The 17,038-nt window shown below is 44.7% G+C and overlaps 1 protein-coding gene across 6 annotated transcripts in view; it reads left to right on the top strand.

Moving 5' to 3' along the window:
* The window catches only part of Sestd1 (SEC14 and spectrin domain containing 1), a 97,165-nt gene that overhangs the window by 593 nt on the left and 79,534 nt on the right, over positions 1-17,038 (top strand). For 2 of the 6 annotated variants that reach the window (XM_008761892.4, XM_063283279.1), the window contains exon 2: positions 14,583-14,672. The exons of 2 other annotated variants lie outside the window; for them this stretch is intronic. The gene's annotated coding sequence lies outside the window, so the exon portion shown is untranslated. Of the gene's footprint in view, positions 1-20; positions 1,090-14,582; positions 14,673-17,038 lie in introns of those variants that run through there. 2 more of the 6 variants (XM_006234402.5, XM_006234404.5) reach the window with 2 other exon arrangements.

Genomic DNA, 17,038 nt, shown 5'->3' with positions numbered 1-17,038 from the left:
GCCCGCTCCTTTGTGTGTGCCGGTAGCTGCCGGTGCGGGACGCGGGCTTCTGGGCCCGAGCTCCGGGGCTGCCCGTAGGGCTCGGGTTCTCCGGGGCCTGCGGGCGGGTCACAGCCCTCCAGTCATAGACGGCCTTAAAGGGAGGCCGTTGATACTTGGCCAGGGTGCAGGGACCTGCGTTATTCATTGCCCCTTAGAAAGGAGAGTTGCAGCCTGCCCGGCTCTGGAGGGGATGGTGGGATTCACCCTGTCTGTAGCTGGGGCATACAGACACTGACAGCTCCTTGACTCTCCATGCTTTGACACCTTCTCACACATGGCCTTCACCCAGAGAAGTTGGGAAATCTGCTGTGGGAATAACTAGACAGCTGCGGTTTGACAGGTCCTTGCTGTCTTCAGGTTTTGTCTGTATCCAGCATAACCCACCATGGCTGCCTGCAGTTTGACACGCTCTTATATTAAAATTGTCACTCAGGGTACCCCCGTGTTGGAAATTCCCTTTGGTTTTCTTTGGTTGAATCAGTTTTATTTTATATTTGTAAGGGGATGGATTTACTCTCATCAAGGAAGAAATCACGGTAAAGAACAGTTTATCTTTGTTTACAAACCTTGGGAGTTGTCACACCTAGCTGGTTTCTTTGGTATGCTATTTTAGTGTAACAATACTAAATTGGAGGAAAATATCTTCCCTTTGCTTTAGGCAATAAAATACTTTCTTTGTTCTAGAACCAGGAAGCCTTTATACATAACACTTTTTTTTTTTTTTTTTTTTTTGTGGACAGAACTTGGTGGCTGCCTTTGCCCTGTAGCAAACAACGACAACAACAAACCCCCAAAGGGATCACTAAGCATTTGCACATCTCTATTGATTGTGTTTTATATCCAGAATTCCAGGAAATCATTTTGCTGAATATGTATCCAGACATTCCAGATCAATTTAACCTTAAATATTACCCCTACTCCATGCATGTAAAGTTTGCCAGCATTTTAACCACTGTGAACAAGCCTTGGTCCATGGGAGAGATCAGGATGCCAGCGATGGACCCAGAAATTCTATGAAGCAGAGTGTGGTACACAGAAGGACACAAAGTAGGTCTACCTGGGTTCAGTTGGTTGTCAGGCGCCTAAAGGTCTTTCAGACAGGCACTCTTACTAATGATGTATCTGAAAAAAAAAAAAAAAGCCAACCCATTTTGATGTAGGTATAGATATACACATATGCATTCTATAAGGACTCCCTTAGGACAAACACAGTTTAATAGGTTTGATTTTTTTTTTAAGATTTATTTATTTATTATAAGTACACTGTAGCGGTCTTCAGACACACTAGAAGAGGGCATTGGATCCCATGTGGTTGCTGGGATTTGAACTCAGGACCTCCGGAAGAGCAGTCAGTGCTCTTAACCACTGAGCCACCTCTCCAGCCGTATTTTTATCCTAAGGATCAAGATTATAGCAGATTTGTACAGTTTCTTTGGAATAAGTTCACTTTATTTAAAACACCATTCATGTGTAGTCTCTTACTTCCCAAAACTTGTTTTTTTAGCCTTTGAAAGCAAACATGAGTGATCTCTTGGGGAAAGTAGGCCGTCTATTAGTGTGCTGGTTAGTTTTGCTACCTGAACGTACCTGGGAAGAAGGAATCTCAATGAAGGAATCGCTCCTATCAGATTGTCCTACTGTCTGTCTGTGGGGGCATTTTCTTGATACAGGTGGGAGGGTCCGGGCCACTGTGGGCTGGTACTGATTCTGGGCTGGTGGTCTTGGCTCACATAAATAAGAAAGCAAACAGAGCAAGCCACGGAAGCAAGTGGCTTCTGCTTCCGTTCCTGCCTTGAGTTCCTGCCCTGGTTACCCTGCTGATGGGTTAGACATTGCAAAGTGAAGTACATTCTTTCTCCCCTGCGTTGGTTTTGGTCAGTGTTGTATGACTGTAGCGGAGGCCTATAGAATAGAAGGGCAGGGCGTTTCGAATAAAAGGGGAAACAGATTTCTGTAGTAGGCTTGTTTGAGATCTATCTCATGCTGTAGAACTCTCTCTTATAGTGGATGATTTTGTCATTTTGTATACTCATGCAATTATGTAAATATCACAGCCAATTCTGGGCAAGCAATAACTGCTCCTTGTCTCTGGATTTGTCTTTTTGGGACACGCCCTAGGTGGAAGCATGCACTGTATGGTCTGATGCCTTAGCTTGTCATCTGCATTCATCTATACTACAGTATACCATTTTTATAACAGAATAATATTGCATTGTATGGATATAGCAAAATACTAACTCAGCTGATGTACGTTTGGGTTATTTTACATTGACTGTTTTGTGTAATGCTATGGTGCATACTCATTTTCAGATATTATATATATATTTTTTCATTTCTCTTGGGACTATACCTCTGTGTGGGATTCCTGGTCACATGGTGAGCAGTGTTTTGAGGGACCATTAGACTGTTTTTCCATAGCTGCTGTACATTGGTATTCCCACCACTAATGTGTGAAGGCTCATTTTTCTTCAATTAATTTATTTTCGATGTGGCGTTGGTGATGATGTTCAGAATCTTACACCTGCAGGCATTTTTCCAGCCGATCCATACCTCCCGCCCCTGACCCGAGGGTTCCCATTTTCCCTATTTTCACTGCTAATGTTTATTTTACTTGATGAACCCTGCCCATCCTAACGGCTGTCAGTGATGTGGTTGTATTCACACTTCACCTTCTCGTGTTCTATCAGTGTCTGCATGTTTGTTTTGGAGAACGTTTACAGTTTCTGCCTGCCTAGGAATTTTCATATTTAATCTCTAAATTGTTCTAGAAGGAAGACTTAGTGAGGTTTACTGGTGGGTGCAGAAAGAGCCTATGATTTGCTCGTTTTTAAACTTTACACTTAGAGACAGTCTGTCCTTTGACTTTCCTTTCTGCATTCTTCTGCTCGATGAAGCATGCAGATGTTCCATTTTGCTTGGTTAACGAATGGCAAAATTGGGGGAAAAACTTAGACCACATACAAGGAAGCAAGTGTACGAGCGTGCTGCTTTGTTACCAGATGTTGTTCCTTTAAAGATGAATTGTTCTCTCGCATCCTAATGGATCATTAGGTCATGGCTGCCTTATTTTAGATGAGGAAACAGTAGCTAGTTCTTACCTGATCCCTTGTTCATTCTTTCAGACAGTTAGCCTGTAAATTCGGTGGCTTCTATTTTCCCATTATTTATTCCCTGTAGGGTTAAAATAATTGAATGCTTTGTACAAAAATAATCATAATTTTCTGGGTTAAACTGGAATTGAATTTTAGTTTGGAGGGTGCAGTTTCACTCTGAAGCTTTTCTGCGCCCCTTAAAAGTCTAACGTGTGGAGGATTTCCATCTTTATAGAAGCTAGGTGTTGCCCATATAGTATTTATTCTTCATGACAAATCCATTGCCCAGTGTGGTAATGACACACAGGTGGGGACTGACATTTGTCAAATGAATGAATACAAATAACATTTATTAATTAGAAAAAAGGTAAATTTTTTTAAAGATGAGGTTTAGAAAATCTGGCATAGATAAAAATTCGAAATTGATCCAGCTGTTTCAGGATCATGTCTTACACAAGTGAGCGGTCTACTTAAGAACCTGTGACCAGCCTACTTGTTTCTACTGCGACCCAGTAGACACTTGTAGTGGTTAGACCCTGGGCGTCTGTTGATTGAGTGAAGGAGTGTGTGAGTGAATTAAAAAAAAATAGGGTTGGCTGTCCTAGGTAGAACCGATGCAGGAAATAAATAGACTCTGCTTTTAGTATGTATTTTTATTTATCAGATATGGAACATGCTAGCTATAAAAACTGAAAGAATACTGGGAGTGTCTTCTCTCACTTCTTGTCTCTTTACTTCCCCTCACCCCTATAGTCCCCCTGTAAACAGTATCGTTCCATTTCTATACCTGTATCTTTGCACTTGAGCGTGGGTGTACACACATTCCGGTGACCCACCACACACATACAGAATGGTGCATTCACAGGAAGCTTTCTTCCCGATGGGATCACAGTGTACTGAAAGATCCTTATGCTTTTCACTTGAATATATTATGACTTCTGCATCTGTAGTCACACAGGAGAAATACAATGTTTATGGTCCCTTTTCAGTTTGTCCTTGCCGGGTTTTGGTGTCCAGATTAAACAGCCTTCAGAGATTAGTGGGACACCTTCCCTGTTTCTGAGCTCCGGGGCAGACAGAGATGCCTGTCTCGTTGGTTTGCACCAGCTATCACCCGACACCTGTGGGGAACGGAGCACCCTGAGATGACCTTTCTGATTTCCCCATTCTTTTTGTACTATCAGATTCCTGCACTTGTTTTCTGTTACACTTTATGAGTTGACAAAGGTAGATGATTAACTAAGTCAGTATGCGTAGGGTCATAGTGGCTTTTCTCACAGAGAATGCTAGTGCAAGCACCACATGTCTGTTTACTGGCTGTGAATCACAGGTGGGCTTCTTAATCTTCTTACTCCTATTCCACTGTCTGGTCATACAGGTCGCTGAGTCCTACTCACAGGGTCTGGAAATGTTAAATGAAATCTGGGGTCATAACAGGAGAAGGCCAAATAGTTGCATCTAATAAAAATGAAAAAGACTGAAGGAATAGTGTACTTGGTAGAATGCATGCCTAATATATGTGACACCCCTTGTCAAGCCCCTGACCTACATAAACCAGGAATGGGAGCTCATCCCTGTAAATACCAGCACTTGGAAAAAGTTAAAGATCAGAAATCCTGTCCTTGGCTGTAGAGGGAGTTTGAAGCCAGCTTGGCATACGTGAGACCCTGTCTCATGAAAAAAATAACTGGGCCTGGTAAGAGTTTTCAGTGGGAGAAGGTGCTTGATGGCAAACCCGATGTCCTGAGTTGGATCCCTGTGACCCACCTGGTGTGGAGCGAGAACCAATGCCCACAAGTTGTCTATGAATGCCCACAAGTTGTCTATGACCTCCACAAGTACACCTCCCCCGCCCCAAAAATATATGAAGTAAAGAAAAAAAAAAGCTCCCTGGTAATAAACAGTCACGTGTTTTCAGATACAATGTTACTGTGGCTGTGGCGATTATGCTCTAGCTTAGAAGAACAAACCTAAGGGGCCAGACTGATGGCTCTTGGCTGGCTCCCACCGAGTTGGAAGGATTTGTAAAAACTCAAGGCTATCTGTTTAATTTTGGCAGGCAGGTCTTTTGGAACACTTGAGTCTTTGAGGCAGGAATCAGAGGGAAGGAGTGCAGAGACCTGGGTTAGTTAGCCTTGTGTTACTGTTGTCTATTTGACTGCAGACTAGTGAGCTTCTCTGAGTAAGGGGATGACTAGCGTAGGCTAGTCGTGAGGGAGGCGGTTATTGTAGTGGCTGGCCTCTGCGTGGTATTTGAATACTTTCATCTTTTTTCTCTTTTTCTCTTTTTGAAATAGTGACCAGCCGGGTTACTTGGCTCAATAAAATGAACTGAACTGTAGGCTTAAGTCAGAGATGTAGACTATGTCACACTTGCTAACCATTAGATACCTGCTCAGATCCTTAGGAGCAAAAGAGCGGTCTCTTCCCCACCTGACAGTTCCTGGCCAGGCCTTCCTTCCAGACACCTGCCCCTTGTGGTGGGGGAGAGCTGACCCTCAGTACCCGGAGTTAAGTGTAGCGTCCTGCAAACTGAAATACTGATGTACAACAGCCTGTCCAGGGTGGAAGGAGACTACTTATTTATTAATGAGTTCCATGAATAAAATACAGATAGAGAATTGTTAATGTGTCCTAATGTCGGTGCTTAGCAGTGGCCTTTTTTTTCCCCCTCAATACCTTGTTTTGCCCATGACTGTTTTACCTACATAATTTATTACTTAGTACTCATTCTATTTCCAGTTCACTCAGGTAGAGAGCATGGGGTAGAGTCCCTAAAGGGAAGCCCAGTGTTCTCTGACTGTGGGGGTGCATACATATGTTAAGGCCCAGGTAGGACAAGTCTCTCAAGTTCAGGATTTTCGGAAACTGCAGGTTCTTGGAAAGAGGTAGAGAGGATCTGCATTAGAATTCTGTCTTCTCTGGCCTGGCGGAGTCACTTAGAAAGGGGTCTGCCTTGTTGGTTGGTTTGTAAGGAGCTATCGATTACATTCTCGAAAGATGGTGATATTGTTTTCCCTGTAATAGGGATTGCTGGAGTGTTTGCTCCCTTTCAGCTTCATTGATTTGCATATCTTGGCATGCTTTGAGTGAGGGATATGCATAAAAATGGTATTGGAAGATCACAAGTGAAACTGATGCCTGATAATCCCACCAAGGGATTGGGAAGCTCTGTGGGGGCTTCCGCTTCTACTGAAAGAGGGCGGAATGTGCAATGTTTGGGATAGAGGGGACTCTTGTCAGGGTGAGCTCAGTTGTCCCATGTAGATTTTCACTGACACTGAGTCAGTCTTTTTTCTTTTTGGAGAATGCCAAACACGTTGGGAGCCTGGGCAGAAGAGGTAGGATTTGTCTTCATGGAGCTTATCCTTTAAGTGGGAGGCAGGGATGGGAGTGCCAGGTGCACTGACGGCGGCTTGTCAGAGTTTGTGTCTGTCCTTAGGATCAGGGTGCTGAGCTGGGCTTTGGTAAAGTGTCAGCAGTCTCCTGAGGAACATGGACAGGAACAATGGCACCCTTATCTCGGCTATTCTGTAGAGGTCGCTTCGCTTCATAGAAGTCTCCTTCACGAAGTCTTCCTGAGACTGGGTTTCCAAACTCTTACAATGGCTCCAAAAGCCAAAGCTGGATTTGAAACTCATCCCTGGGTGACTCAGGAGACCGCATCCGGCTGAACAACTTCTAGCTGTTGTCTCAGCCCCAGCCTTGCTTCTCTGCTGTACATTTTAAATAGTCTATACATTTGTATGTCCTTAATCCATTCCAGAATAGCACGTGGTATAAACACACGCACACACACACGAACTCCATGGCACGAAGGCATGAGGATTTGAAGGCAGACAGACTCAGAGATATCAGGGGCCAGATGTGGTGAAAAGGCCTTGCTGCACAGGTCAGCGTGGTGGAAGGAGCTTTAAGCAGGGTTTGTTGTCATGGGTGGGAGTCCAGAGAGCATGAGCGTGGGTGCTTGCTGTCCGTGGTGTAGGTATGTCCCTGGCATGCTAAAAAACGCAATGGGTGGGTGGCTTTGGAGCTTAGAGTTTTCAGGGAGAGAGGCCACTGTGAAGAAGCAGCTAACACTGTGCCGATTGGCAAGCAGCTAGGCTCCAAGGACATTTAAGGGGAAGTGGTGTTGGAGGGAAGGGTCTCAACAGACAGCAGAGGGGACAGGGCTTCCTTTAATCTCTGAGGCTTGATTTCTTGTCTCTCCCACTCCCAACATTACTTTTACAGTTTATCTTAGTCCAAGTCCTTTTCGTTAATTGTGCTTTATATAGGTAATATGTGCACAGGCTTCCGTTTATAAGAGGCAAGAAGACACCTGAAGACTTATTTTTTTTTTTCTTGTTCTTTGGACACTGTCCTGTGTGAAGCAGCCAGTTTCAGTAGGACTGTGTGCCCTTCCAGAAGTATCAGTTATATACGTGTGTGCTTTCTTATCCTTTTCACATTGGCGACACCTCAGACCCTGTCCCCACACTGTCTTCCAGGACATGCGCACACTGTCTGAACCTTGGCTTATTTTTTTTCTCATGCTGGTACATGAAGAACTTTGTTCTCCTCCCCCGCCATTCTCTCTTCTTTCCTTTCCTCTCTTCTATCCCCACCCTCCATTTTTCCTCTTCCCCTCTCCTCCTATCCTGCCTCTCTTGCTACATTCTTTGGAGACAAGGTCTCTTGTAGCCCAGGCTTGTCTGGAACTCTGTAGAACTGAAGATGCCATTAAACTCCTGATCCCCCGCCTCCACCTCCCAAGGACTAAGATTATTGGTATGAGCTACTGCACTTGGATTATTCATTTATTTTTGAGACACACCTTAGCATGCTGCCATGCTGCTTGTAGGCTACCCTGTCTTCACGTGATTTTCCTGCCTTAGACTACCACATAGCTGAGACAAGTGTATGCCACTTCTTTATAATTGCCTTTTAAAGATGGTGTGTATGTTTATGTGTGTGAGAGAGTGTGAGAGAAAAGGTATGTATGTATGTACATACGTATGTATGTATATTTGCTGCTGGGATCAAACTTAACACCTCATGCAAGACAAGTGTTTGCCTTGCCTCATGTGGGTAGGTGCTTTGACACTGGGCTGTGTCCCCAGCCACTGTATTGTACAAGGTGTCCCTCTTATTCACCTCACCGAGTTTCGGTTTCCCCTCACCTTATCTTACAATGGTAGATTAGTCAACACCAAACCAACAGTGGCATGTTACTGGTGACTGATTCGTACTTTGTTTAGCCCTCATCTGCTTTTCTACTACTGCCCCCTTTCTGGCCCATGATCCCTTCCAGAATACTACATTGCGTTAATATTTTTCTTCTGGCTTGGCCTTGTAGTTGTGGGTGACCCTAATAGCTCTGGGGTGAGAATGCCCCTGAATGTGTGTGTCTGACACTTTCCTCATCACAGCCGCTAAGGGTGTTTCTTTGACAAATCCTGATATTCCTGTAAACATTCTACTAACTTTATGTGAGCCTTGTCATGCAATAGACACCGGGGTGATTTCTAAGTGATGATTGTCGAGAGGACAGATGTGGGAGCCGGGTTGCCTAGGTTCGAACCCGAGCTCTGCACCAGCATTGGGATCTTGGACTACCTTTTCCTGACCTTTTCCTCTGGTGCCCACCTCACAGGAGTTGTGGTAGAATTAAATGAGAAAACGTGTGAGAAGCTTAGGGGAGCATCTGCCCTGATTCTGATGCTGGATATGTGCTTACTATGATTAAAATTTGTACTGTCTTTGGGTGTCAGAATCATTCCGTAATCAGTTCCTTTTGTTGTCTGCTTGCTTGCTTTGTTTGTTATGTCACAGATAATGGAGAGGGAAGGTACGTGCTGGGGTATTTCCAGAAACTATTTTAGTTCTCTATCAGTTAGAGTCCTTTAAAGGAGCAGAGCTGACAGAATGAATACAGTATTCAAAGGGGATTTCAGATTGCTTTACAGATGCAGTCTGGGCAGCCCACCAATGGCTGCCTCATAGCTGTTACTCAGTACATGGCACTGGATGTCTGAGCATTCTAACACTCAAATACTCAAAAGCCTGAAGGGTTCCTGGAGAGCTGCTGGTCTTCAGTCTATGTTAAATCCCCCAAAAGTTGGTTTAGTATGTGGAAGGAGAACCACAGCGATAGAGTGAAGAGAGATGAACTTACCATCAAGAGTGAGAGAAAGTAGGCAAAAAGCAGGTTCCTTCTTGCTGTCCTTTATGTGGGCAGCACCAGAATGTGCTGCCTAGAGTGAGGTAGGATCTCCTTGCTTCTCGTAACCTGGTTGAGAAAACTCAGTTCCAGCCGGCTTCTGTTTTAGTTGCTTCTGTTTTAGTCAAGTAGACAACCAAGATTAGCCGGCGTGAGACTACTGGTGCCTGCTGGTTTTCTCTTTGGAAATACTGCTGACTTTCCCTCCATGGGATATCTGAGAAGAATGGTGTTACAGCATTAATCGTGTAACCAGATTATTTGCTCTTTGTCTATCCTTTGGCAATTTCTTTTGTTATGCATTAATTTGAGTATCTTTTTAAACTGAGGTGTTAAGAGTTTAGGATTTGGTTATGCCTATAATCCTAGCACTTGGGAGCCTGAGACAGGAGAATTGCCACTGAGGTCAAGGGGAGCTGGGGAGGAATAGTGAATTCGGGCTATGTTAAGGCTAACTGGGGCTATACAGTGAGATCCCATCTCAGACAAACAAGCAAAGCTTTGGCTTACATGTTGCTTGCTCAGAACTCATTTGTCCTTCATTAATTGGGGAGTGACAGGAAACTCGTTGAGGTGAGGAATAACTTGGTAAAGACTAAAATACTGTAGCTGTAGGGCATCCCAGCTGAGCATTCCAATTCCATATCGCTGACTCCTGAGCTGGCAAGCACAGCGATTGGGGATGCTTAGAGATTTAAGGGAGTGGCCCTACTGCTTTGCCACTTTATAATAGACCAAGAAGGAAGCTGCCAGGAGAGGGCTGGAAGCACAATTTGTGGTTATATAAAGTAAAGCTCAAAACACATCAGTCTGACATAATTTATAACATGCAGATTTATTTTGCATAATAATTAGGCATGAAATGAAAGCTCTTTGTATATATAACCATGATTAGCAGTAGCAGTGACTCGTAGACGTTCTCCTCCTCCATTGTGCTCTCCAGCTGGTGCGACCATTGCGGGTCAGCACTTGTGCCTGAGACCTTCTACCATTCAGTAGCACCTCAGTAACTGCCTTCTGCCCAGCCGTGTTCCATTGCCTTCCTCCCCGTCTTCTCACTGCTCAAAACAAGGCAGAGTGTTTTCCCAGCTTGTTGCACTTTGTGTGTCTTTGCTTTTGTTCTCTTCAGCCCTGGGCACGCTGGGCAAGAGCTTGGCTGTAACATGTCCATCAAAGGCCCATGTGTCAGAGCAGAGCCCCAGCATGGTGGTGTTGAAGGGAGGTGGGACCCTTATGCACTGCAGCCCAGTGGTGGGGAGTGGTGGGTTTCTTGGGTCATTAGGCAAGTCCCGAAGGAGTCTTTGTCTGCCTGGTACGGGGTGGGGGTGGGGCACGGATCTGCTCTGTCTGCCATTGTTGCTGCCTCACCTTCCAGGCTTACCCATGCTTACAGGCAGTGGGGATCTAGTAGAGGACAACCTCCAACACTAGCCAGAGTAACCTTTCTACTTGACAAGTGGGCGCTGTGCTGTTTGTTGGAGTGATGGGAAGGTGCTTAGGTCTCAGCTGGCTGGGGTTAACGGATTCGTCCTTTGCTGTTTCTGAAATTTGCCTCCTGTGTGGAGAGTCTGTGAGGTAAACCTAGCACATAACTCGTGCCTCCTACTTAACCCTCACAAGATGGACACTCCAGCACCGAGGAACACATCATTGGCACTTAGAGCTGGTGGAAGGGTCGATACTAATGTGGCCACCATGCTGAGGAAAGGAAAGGGACGTTAAACCAGGACAGGAAGTAAACACTGAGTCTGCTTTAAAAGCCTTAGGGGCTCAGCCAGATGGAATCAGACCTCTGCTTCCTTCACCAGACCCAGCTAAACCCCAAAGCCAGAATTTCTTTTAGTTGCCTTAAAATACAGTTCAGTCAGTCCTATTTAATCAGAGTGGACAGGCTCCCTGGGACTGGAGATACCATCTACACAGATGCCCTGGAGCACTTAGGGGACAGGAGTTAGCTTTGTGGTGGCTGAGAAGACAGGTGCAGATTTTACAAATGTGGGTGGGACTTGTCTTTATCCAACCAAGAGCTCCCTGCTAAAAATCTCCCCTGTGGGAAAGGTGGCAAAGCCCTAGCAGGATCTGGGTTTACAGCAAGAAGGAAGACACTAGTGCTTTGTAATTTAGGATTTGTATCCCACTTACATCCTAAATACTCAGAACTACTAGGCTAGAAGCTGGGCGGATGTGCTAGGCCCTGGGGCAGCTGTCTTACGCAGATGAGCAAACTTGGATTCTGTTCTGCATACACAGTTTCTATTACAGTGTCCTTTGAGTGAGGCTGTTTTGTACCTTGGAACTATTCAAGCCCAGCAGTTACTCAGAGCCTAGTGTGAGTCATCCAAGCTGATATTTGTTTTTTTTCTCCTAATACTTCCTTGAGATCAGATACCTCAGAAACAAGAATGTGGTAGGAGAGAAACTTTTATGGCGTACATCTGCTTTTGTTTGTCCAGGCTGCTGCTGTTCATATCCAGTTTGTTTGTTCAGCCTGCATTCTGGGGGTGTTGTAAGCAATACCAATGTGGTTCTGGTACTTCTAAAGGCAGGAGAGTCTGAAATAAAGCAGTGTCAAGTTTGATGTCTGGTGCGGTTCACAGATGGCATCTTCTTGTTGTGGCCTTGCCTGGAGGAGGGCAGGGCGGTCCTTTTTGGCATCTCTCCTGCGGCTCTGGGCATTGAATTCAGGTCTTAGACATGTGAGGCCAGGTGCCCTCTATCTGAACTGTGTCCCTGGCCCTCTTTGCATTTAAAAACATGAGATAGACTCAGTAAGTTGCATAGGCTGGCCTTGAGCTCACTTTGCAGCCCAAGTAGGCCTTGAACTTGAAGTCCTCTCTCATTGTTTTCTGCCTGGCTGTGACTGGAGTGTAGGTCAGGACCTAGGATGTGGACATCTCTCTGGAGGGTGCTGGTCCTGTCCTCATGACCAGTCGTTACAAGAGGCCTGCTGCCTCAGAGGTTATGTTGAGGGTTAGACTTTTGAGGGAACATGGCACTGAATGTATAGCTTATCTGTTGTGCAGATTTGTGCAAGTGCAAACACTTCAGTTGCTTTGGTGACTTTTGAGCATGGAGCACAGGCTGCTGGAGGGAAGCATTGGTGACACACCCACCCATATGTGGTCATCGCTATGCCACGTGATTCAGTGATTTGAATAATAGAAGAACTGAGATGGCACCACTGAGGATTGAACTCAGGGCCTTGTGTATGAAAATACATGTTTTGCCACCCAACTGTACCCCAATACCAGAAGTAAACGTAAAACAAAGAAGAAAACGTGTTTTATCCCATTCAGTTATAAACAATTCCTACTTAACCAGTAAGAAGATATGTTATCAAGGAATTTCTTACATCATACATAAGCTCAGAGTTGGATGAAGGCTAACTTCTGTCTTCAAGGTTATCCCGGGAATTTCATCTTTGCCCCTTTTCTTTGGTCACCATCTTCCTGGGAGTTATTTAGAAACTGCTCCCTGGTTTTGAAATTGTGAACATTTATTTCCCTTTCATCATTGTTATCGTTTCTGAATTCTAGCTTGGTTTCATTGTAATCAGGGAAGACATTCAGTCAGATCTTAGTTGTTTCGAGTTTACTGGGGCTTGCCTGGGGTCATCTTGAGATGTGGTCAGTGGACATTTTGAAAGATAGGTACTTTCCACTATTTGATACATTGTTCCATAAATGTTGATTAGGGATTGTGGCTTGATCTAGAGCTCTTGGGTTCTTTTGTGTTGATTTTCTGTTTTATGAACTTTTAGGCTGCTAGGGCAGGGTGACAGAGTTGGGGGAGGTGGAAGGGGAGAGGTGGGTGAGGAGAGAGGTAGAGGAAGGGGGTGGGAGAAGAAGTGGAGGAAGCTGCGGGCTGAGTGTGCAGGTATCGGTGGGCTACCTTTTCAGTTCTGTTCCCCATGTTTCCCAGCTTTGCTGTTGGCCGGACACACATGGAGATGTGCTGTAGCTTCACAAATTAGCACTCTCTAAGAAATGTGCTTCTCTGTCTGGTATTATCGTTGCTCCCAAGTCAGCTTTGTGTATTATTAAGAGGCCATCCTGTATTCTTTTGGTTTATTTTTTTTTTAATTTTTTTATTTTTTTTTGGTTCTTTTTTTCGGAGCTGGGGACCGAACCCAGGGCCTTGTGCTTCCTAGGCAAGCGCTCTACCACTGAGCTAAATCCCCAGCCCCGGTTTATTTTTTTTTAATTTATACTTTTTTATTCTCTTATTTTCAGCCTGTCTCTGTAGTTACTCTGTAGTGAGCTTATGTTGGGGTAGATGGTGTGTGTTATAATCTCACTTACTCCGGGGACTTAGGCAGAATCTAACTTCAAGTTGTGCCTGAGGAACAGAGTAAGTTCAGGCCAGCTTAGATCTTATCTTAAAACTAAAAAGAAGAAAGAAATGAGGCTAGCCTATGGGTCAGTGTACAGTGATTGCCCAGTGTGCTTCAGGCCGGAACTCCATCCCCAGTAGCTTAGATAGTTTGCTACATTTGTGGTCCGCAGCTGCAGTTGGATCATGTTCTTGAGCCAGGCTGTGTCTATCTCAGTGTTTGGATTAGTATACCTGATGTATCCGTTGTGCAGTGGGAAGCAGAGGGCTGAAGGCTGGTGCTCGGCTCATGCCCTTTCATTCCCGCCAGGACCTCAGCCCTCAGAACTGTGATGCCCAAATATAGGGGTGTATTTTCCACCCCAGTAAAACCAATTGAGAACACTTCCAATATGCGCACCCAGACACTTGTCTCTGAGGCAGTTCTAGGTCCTATTGGTTTTCAGCATCAGAGCATGAAACTTCTTGTGTACACTATTACTGACCTCTTTCCGCCTTTGCTGTGCCAGGAGACTAAGTGGCAGGAACTGAAGGCTGGGCTGTGATTTTCAAACTCCTGGTGACCTACTTCCACCAGCTAAGTCCTGCCTCCTAAAGATTTTGCTGAACCCCTGCCCCCTCCAATGCTTTAAAATGTTTTCTATACATAAAACCATGTTGTTTTAACTGTCAAACACAAGGACAAGGAAAGCTATTCACCGGTGCATCTGTGTATCACGTTTCCTCATGAGGTGTGGTTGGCCCCCTTTTTGGTTAACACCAGTCTCTTTGATCCATTCTTTAAAACTGTGTCCACTGCTGACATATTTCTCAGCTTCCCTTCACCTCCTGATCACTTATGTTTTTTCCTTGAGCTCAGCGTACTTTTGTTGAGTGTAGATTTTTGGGTTGACAACCTTTTTTTTTTTCTTCAGCATTTGAAAAATATTGTGCTGCCTCCTTCTGCCTACTGTGCTGTCTGAGGAGAGGCCTGCTGTCATTTGAATTGTTTTCCAGAACACTGGGTAAGATCCCGTTTTCCTTTGAATGTATTCTTTGTCCTGGGTTTTCAGAAGATTAATTATGCTGTGACTTGAGGCAGATGTCTTGGGTTCTGTCCTCTAGGTTTCCCTTAACTTCTTGAACCTGAGCATGTGTATCCCTTGCCAGATCTTGATTTCTCCTAGTACAATTTTACTCCCCTCCTCCCCTTTCCCTCACTTCTGGGACCAGTCTGATTTCCTCCTGTCAGAATTCTATGTAGTTCCTCACTGAGACGTCTCACCTGTCCCAGTATTACAACCCTGAGTGAGGAACCAGCCTCGCTTTTCAGCTGTTACTTTTCAGTACTGTTGTTGTTATTTCATTAGCTTCTCTTGCTTTAATGATTGTTTCACTCTTTTCTGAGACATTACTATATAGTCTATTTAACTTGCTGTGTATCCCGGTTGGCCTCAAGCTTCTGATCCTTCTGCCCCAGCCTCCTAAATTCTTGGATTTAGGCGCTATGGGCCATTGTGCCTAGCTTCCCTTTCAGTTTCTTGTAGCTTTTGTTTCTTTGGTGAAACTTTGTTTCTTTATTTGTTTTAGCCATGCTCAAAACCCATTGTTGGAAGTTTGTCGTTGGTTGGTTGGTTGGTTGGAGACCAGGTTCTCACAGTGTTGCCAGGATGTAGTCTAATTCCTGGGTCAGGTGATGTCTTTTCCTCAGACCTGCATTACTGATAAAAGCCATGCACCACAATGCCTAGCACCTAGGCTGCGTTACAGACGTTGACTGAATTCTACAGTGGTCTTCATGTGTGCTCCACCTCTGTGTAGGGGCAGGGATATGCGATGTGGGGAAATGAAACTCTTGGCTTTCTGTAGCCTTCCTTGTGTGTGGTGAGAGGCTTTGGCTGTTGGAGAGCCGCACTGTTGGTGTTTTGGGTGGAGAGCCTTTCACAGCTGATCCGAGATGCAGTGCTGGAACGGGAGCCCCACAGAACTCACGTTACGCTGCTTCCTGGGTCTCATGGTCCCCACCAGACTGGTGTCTGGCCCTTCCACTAACTCCTTATGCTTGTGTTAGGTAAATCTCTTGTGCTATCAGTTGTACCCAGGACAAGGAATAACAGTACTAAGTACTAGCCTCAATCAATGCCTTAGTATTTTAATGTATCAATTGGTTCTTAGACTTGGCCAATAATTTTGAACACATCATGGAGCCTTGGATTAATTCCTGTGCCCGGGCCCAAGTCCCTGGATTCCAGTTCAGTCCATGTAAAGGGATCCTTGGCTTTGGTAGCAGTTGAAAACTCTCCCAGTATCTCTAAGGTGGAGTCTGGCTGAAGCATGAGTGAACACCTCATGGTGTTCATGAGTGGTTTCTGCTGCTCAGAACTCCTGTCTTGTTATGCCTCCATCTGCAGCCTTAAATCTTGTCTTTTAAAGTTTTTGCCTCAACAGTTTGTTTTGAAAATTCTGTCGTGGGTTGTAATGGTTAGTGTTGTCAAACTGGTAACATCTAGAGTTACCTGGGAGACAGGCTTCTGAGCAGGTCTACAAGGGATGATTGTCCTGATTTCATAAATTGAGAGGGAAGCACTGCCCCTGTGGGTGGCCCCAGGGTGAGTGATCCCTGCTGTTTGCAGATGAGAATGCAGTGTGACCAGCTGCTGCCAGCTCTTGCCCCCTTGACTTCTCTGTCATGCTGTCATACCTTGAACTGTGAGCTAAGAAAACTCTGTGAAGTTGCTTCAGTAAGTGTATTTTTATTACAGAACAGGAAAAGAAATCAGGACTCTCAGCCTGCAAATGACTTACTTAACCTTGTTGTAGGAAGCATTATGTGAAACCGTATTTGTCTTGCAAAGAGAAAACTATTTCCATAGTTTATGAAAATAGAGATTGATATTAATGAATTCTCTTGTTCCTTTGACAAAATAGCTGTCACAAACAGGGAGAGCAGGGTTTCTGGTTTTGGCTTACAGCTCCAGGTTTCAGCTGTCATGGCGGCTAAGGCCAGGCTGTTCTCAGTCAGAAAGCAGAGTGTGGAGTGCTGCTACCCTGCTCATGTGCCCTTTGCATGTAGTCCAGGGCCCAAGCCCAGGGAATGGCACTGCCCACGTGGAGGGTGGGATATCCCTTTCCATTTAACCTGTTCTAAATATTCCCTTACAGACATGCCTAGGGACTTGTTTCCATAGTGATTCTAAATTCCACTGGGTTGCCAACCAATGTTAAACCATTGTAATGTTTTTAGGCAACTCAAAAATGATAAAATTCTATATTAATTTTTCAAAGATTTTTTAATTCTTTTGAGTTTTTAAAAAGGGACTTGTAGAATCAGTAAAGAGAAAAACATTCTTCATATATATTATTTAAACAAAGTCAACTATCTTTTTGTTTG

This window comes from Rattus norvegicus, chromosome 3 (assembly GCF_036323735.1).
Source record: "Rattus norvegicus strain BN/NHsdMcwi chromosome 3, GRCr8, whole genome shotgun sequence".
Taxonomy (NCBI): Eukaryota; Metazoa; Chordata; class Mammalia; order Rodentia; family Muridae; genus Rattus; species Rattus norvegicus.
This window is presented reverse-complemented; position numbering and strand designations above follow the sequence as displayed.